The sequence below is a fragment of the Danio rerio genome, chromosome 4, assembly GCF_052040795.2.
Source record: "Danio rerio strain M-AB ecotype USA chromosome 4, GRCz13ab, whole genome shotgun sequence".
NCBI classification, from domain to species: Eukaryota; Metazoa; Chordata; class Actinopteri; order Cypriniformes; family Danionidae; genus Danio; species Danio rerio.
The window spans coordinates 45104633-45110944 of NC_141024.2; the positions used below are offsets into that span (position 1 = coordinate 45104633).

The 6312-nt window shown below is 32.5% G+C and overlaps 1 protein-coding gene across 1 annotated transcript in view; it reads right to left on the reverse strand.

Annotated features, from left to right (window-relative positions):
• The window catches only part of LOC103910934 (uncharacterized), a 492719-nt gene that overhangs the window by 150924 nt on the left and 335483 nt on the right, over window positions 1-6312 (reverse strand). The window lies entirely within an intron of this gene.

Genomic DNA, 6312 nt, shown 5'->3' on the forward strand with positions numbered 1-6312 from the left:
TGTGAAATCAGGATCATGTGTGTCCAGCTCTGTGTCTCTGAAGAGTGACTGGTCTAAAGATCATCCACCAGTGTTCAGTGGGGAAACAGCATCATCTGCCCAAAGGTATTGTGTGTTTTACATTATTGCTCACATGGAGTGTTTTGGGTAAAGCATCAATTCAGTAGAGAGAGTCATTCCTGAATAAATCCGTTGTTTAAATTAATCAAATGGCTTTAGTGATTAATGAAGACATTTACAGACACCTGGCGTCTTATTCAGAGGATCTTTCAGTCAATATTAATATCAGATTTCTGTCGATTATTTCATTTGTGGAGCATGAAAGATGTTTTGAAGAAGTTTATAACTAAACTGTTGTGTAAATATATCTAAATAAAGGTGAAGCTTTTAAAGGTAAGTGTAGATGTGTTGTTTTGTAGCTAAAAGTGTGTATAATAATGAACTATAAATCAAACTTTCAAAGCTACTTTCTAATAATGACTTTGTGCACAGCAAATTTTAGATAGTAGATTTAACTACCTTGGAGTTAAAATTAACACTCCCTCAGAGTTTATATGGGAACCACTATAAGTGTTAAAAATAACACTTTTGAAAGTGTTAACATTGTCAACAGCAAGAGAGTGTTAATTAGCAAACTCTTATTGTGTAAAATATCTGTTAAATTTCCGAAAAAATACCAGCAGCTGTGGTTGCCAGAATCTTTCTGTGAAAAACATGGAAGTTTTATATAACTGTATAAATTTACAAAAATTAACCATATTTCATGAACTAATACAATGTTCAGTTTACAAAATCATAGCTTAGTGCACAAAAATGTAAAGTCTTTAGATGCAATAATGTTTTCATGTGTGATTGCAACTAGCAAACAGATTTTGACTGCATTAGTAACTACACAGTTACCTTTAAACAAAAGAAGATGCAGCATAACATCAAATACTCTCAGTTCATCTTGGACTTGAACACAGACGCTATTATCCTCCACAATGGTGACACAAAAACCGTTTTGCTGTTTTTCTTTTTTTTTTTTTTTTTTCATTTTTAGATTTTACGGAAAAATACCAGCAGCTGTGTTCGCCAGTAATCTGCTGTTTTTAACATTCATAAATTCAGTTTACAGAATATTTCTGTTAAAAGCACATTCAACAGTCTGTATTTTTTATCGATCTCACACTGCAAATTTTAGATTTGGTAGATTTAACTACCTTAGAGTTAAAATTAACACTCCCTCAGTGTTCATATGGGAACCATTATAAGTGTTAAAATAACATTTTTGAAAGTGTTAAAATTTTTAACACCCAGAGTGTTAATTAGCAAACTCTTATTGTGTAAAATATCTGTTAAATGTATGTCAAAATACTGGCAGCAGTGGTTGCCAGTAATCTGCTGTTTTCAACATTTTAGATTCGTAAATTCAGTTTCCAGAATATTTCTGTTAAAAATACATCCCATAGTCTGTATTTTTCATTCGAACACACTTAAGCCTTAAATTCCAGAGCAAAATCCTCACTAGTGTCCTCACTACAGAGGGCTGAACACTCAGACAGTGATGAAGTTAATGAGACAATTAAGTGTCTAATTAAAGGAGGATTGAGAATTGTTGATGAACAACTGTTAACAAGCAGAATCACTGAAGGAAAGAAAAACACAAGCCAAAACCAAAGATGAAATCAACTGAGAAAAAAAAAACTCTAAATAAAATAATAATCAATAAAAATAAAACAAACTACACAATAAAAATGTTATTTTTCAACATCTTAAAAAAAAACTCATCAAATAAACAACTTATCATGGAGCTTCACCTATTACTGACCTTTGATTTTATTTCTGTCATGTGAACAAAAGCTCTTAATAAAATTTCCGTTGTTCATTTGAAGTCACCATGATGGAGGACAGAGTCTGCTTTAGTCAGGCTCTTCAACTTCTTACTATTAATGTCTTTTATTTTGGCTGCTATAGTTAGTGTTAATCACACTATTTATACATATAGCATGGAAAGCCAAAAGAAAATTAAAGTGTCAGTCTGAAGAGATTATTAATTATAACATAGCCATCCTCTCCTGCTTGTTTTCTAATTCAATATCATATTAGTCATGTGTAAGAAATAAATAATATACATAAATGAAACCACTGAAGCTCCAATAATACATAATAAAAAAACCCACAATATTTACAATGAGAATGTTTGATCTATGGGAGTACTTAAAAACACCCAGACATCAACAATTAGTCTTTGAATCTCAATAATGGTGACAAACAAAAAAATAAAAATCAAGTAAAAAAAATTCTCTACTGAAATATCACCTCCCAAAAACAACACAAAATAAAGGAAAAGGAAGAGATTGTAAGAACACAAAGCTGCATAATTTTATTCATGCTGCAATGCATGCTGGGAACTTTGTACTATGCTGGCACCCAGCATGCATTGCGGCATGAACTATGCAGCTTTTTTTTTAGCAACCACGGTTGAGGTTCATATCCTGATTCTTGATGTCTGTGTGTCATATGAGCAAGCTGGAGCTTGAATGTTTAGTGCATGACACTCTAATTATTAATTGCATCCTAATTGTTTGTTGAATCTGCTATTAAGAGCAGCAGACTGCCAGTATTACTGTCCCATGCAGTTTTAATGCAACTATATTTGCATGTTTTTATGAATTAACTCAAGTACCTGAAATTATAACTATAACAATTAAGCATAAACAGTATAGTTTCTCTTGACCTTTCTTGCCCTAGCTGATGAGTCTTAGAAACTCAGCTATAACAGTCAGAAAAACATTAGTATATAAGAGTAACGCTTTAAGAGCTCAAATAAGCAGCCTCTGATCTCTATGATGGTGAGGTCAAATGAAATATTTTTAATAAAAAAATCTAAACCTCTGTTCATTGTCAAATATTCTTACAGAAATTAAGTCAAACTGTAATCAGTGAAGCTGCTTATGCTATTATTTAATGGAGTTGTTTAATCCTCTGTTTTAATTCAGTTGGTTTGGTGTGAGGCTGTGTCTGTAGATTTATTTCTTCCTTCAATTTCTTATTCCTTCAGTGATTGTGCTTGTTAACAGCAGGTGTCTGAATTCACTTATTTGTGGTCATTCACTCTGTCTAGTGGACTAAACTAATTGACTAATTTAAGGGCCAGGTGAATGAGGGTGTGGCGAGATTTCAGACACTCTGATTAGTTTCTCAAATACAAGGGTTTTCTACAAAGGTACACAGCAAATTTTAGATAGTAGATTTAACTACCTTGGAGTTAAAATTAACACTCCCTCAGAGTTTATATGGGAATCACTATAAGTGTTAAAAATAACACTTTTGAAAGTGTTAACATTGTCAACACCAAGAGAGTGTTAATTAGCAAACTCTTATTGTGTAAAATATCTGTTAAATTTCCGAAAAAATACCAGCAGCTGTGGTTGCCAGAATCTTTCTGTGAAAAACATGGAAGTTTTATATAACTGTATAAATTCACAAAAAATAACCATATTTCATGAACTAATACAATGTTCAGTTTACAAAATCATAGCTTAGTGCAAAAAAATGTAAAGTCTTTAGATGCAATAATGTGTTCATGTGTGATTGCAAGTAGCAAACAGATTTTGACTGCATTAGTAACTACACAGTTACCTTTAAACAAAAGAAGATGCAGCATAACATCAAATTTTCTCAGTTCATCTTGGACTTGAACAGAGACGCTATTATCCTCCACAATGGTGACACAAAAACCGTTTTGCTGTTTTTCTTTCTTTTTTTTCATTTTTAGATTTTACGGAAAAATACCAGCAGCTGTGGTTGCCAGTAATCTGCTGTTTTTCACATTTATAAATTCAGTTTACAGAATATTTCTGTTAAAAGCACATTCAACAGTCTGTATTTTTTATCGATCTCACACTGCAAATTTTAGATTTGGTAGATTTAACTACCTTAGAGTTAAAATTAACACTCCCTCAGTGTTCATATGGGAACCACTATAAGTGTTAAAATAACATTTTTGAAAGTGTTAAAATTTTTAACACCCAGAGTGTTAATTAGCAAACTCTTATTGTGTAAAATATCTGTTAAATGTATGTCAAAATACTGGCAGCAGTGGTTGCCAGTAATCTGCTGTTTTCAACAGTTTACATTCGTAAATTCAGTTTCCAGAATATTTCTGTTAAAAACAAATCCCATAGTCTGTATTTTTCATTCGAACACACTTAAGCCTTAAATTCCAGAGCAAAATCCTCACTAGTGTCCTCACTACAGAGGGCTGAACACTCAGACAGGGATGAAGTTAATGAGACAATAAAGTGTCTAATTAAAGGAGGATTGAGAATTGTTGATGAACAACTGTTAACAAGCAGAATCACTGAAGGACAGAAAAACACAAGCCAAAACCAACAAGATGAAATCAACTGAGAAAAAAAAACTCTAAATAAAATAATAATCAATAAAAATAAAACAAATTACACAATAAAAAATGTTATTTTTCAACATCTTTAAAAAAAACCTCATCAAATTAAACAACTTATCATGAAGCTTCACCTATTACTGACCTTTGACTTGATTTCTGTCATGTGAACAAAAGCTCTTAATGAAATTTCTGTTGTTCATTTGAAGTCACCATGATGGAGGACAGAGTCTGCTTTAGTCAGCCTCTTCAACTTCTTACTATAAATGTCTTTTATTTTGGCTGCTGTAGTTAGTGTTAATTACATTATTTAAACATATAGCATGGAAAGCCGAAAGAAAATTAAAGTGTCAGTCTGAAGAGATTATTAATGATAACATAGCCATCCTTTCCTGCTTGTTTTCTAATTCAATATCATATTAGATGTGTGTGAGAAATAAATGATATACATAAATGAAACCACTGAAACTCCAATAAAATAAAAACAATATTTACAATGAGAATGTTTGATCTATGGCAAACCTTATAAACACCCAGACATCAATAATTAGTCTTTGAATCTCAATGATGGTGACAAACAAAAAATAAAAATCAAGTAAAAAAACACTACTGAAATATCACCTCCCAAAAACAACACAAAATAAAAGAAAAGAAAGAGATTGTAAAAACATAAAGCTGCATAATTTATTCATGCTGCAATGCATGCTGGGAGCTTTGTACTATGCTGGCACCCAGCATGCATTGCTGCATGAACTATGCAGCTTTTTTTTTTTTTTTTTAGCAACCACGGTTGAGGTTCATATCCTGATTCTTGATGGCTGTGTGTCATAAAGAGCAAGCTGGAGCTTGAATGTTTAGTGCATGACACTCTAATTATTAATTGCATCTTAATTGTTTGTTGAATTTTCTATGAAGAGCAGCAGACTGCCAGTAGTATTGTCCCATGCAGCTTTAATACAACTATATTTGCATGTTTTTATGAATCAACTTAACAAACACCTGAAATAAAATCTATTATAATTAACCATAAACAGTATAGTTTCTCTTGATCTTTCTTGCTATAGCTAATGAGTTTTAGAAACACAGCTATAGCAGTCAGAGAAACATTAGGATATGAGAGTAAAGCTTCAAGAACTCAAATAAGCAGCCTCTGATCTCTATGATGGTGAGGTCAAATGAAATATTTTTAATAAAAAAAATATAACCTCTGTTCATTGTCAAATATTCTTACAGAAATGAAGTCAAACTGTAATCAGTGAAGCTGCTTATACTATTATTTAATGGAGTTGTTTAATCCTCTGTTTTAATTCAGTTGGTTTGGTGTGAGGCTGTGTCTGTAGTTTTATTTCTTCCTTCAATTTCTTATTCCTTCAGTGATTGTGCTTGTTAACAGCAGGTGTTCAACAGCAGGTGTCTGAATTCACTTATTTGTGGTTATTCACTCTGGCTGTTTCTCAATATGCGTTCTTCAGCGGTCTTGCGTCCTCGTGTTCTCGTGAAACGTCATCATCAGCTGCCTGAGTTCAGTTCCAATACTCAAGACCGCAAGTACGGAGGACGCGTGAAACTTCCCGGATGTGTTCTTGATATCGAGGACTCACCGATGCAGACTTCAACAGCGAGCTCGCTCTGGAAGTCCCAGAAGTCATTGCGACTGGAGGTGGGAAGCGCAGCATTTTATTTAGATTTATTATTAAAGTTCAGAGATATCACTTATTTACCTCAGGAGTTTCCCTATATGAAATGGTGAAGGTAAACATTAACATGAACATCTTAATAAAGGAATAAACACATTAATTGTGTTTGTTTGATGAAATTCGTATTAAAATTTGTTTTATTTATAATGTGCAGAGTATATTTATAATGTTTTTATGAAAAGTATATATTTTGAAGAGGGGGGAAACAATAAATCGTTGTATGAAGGC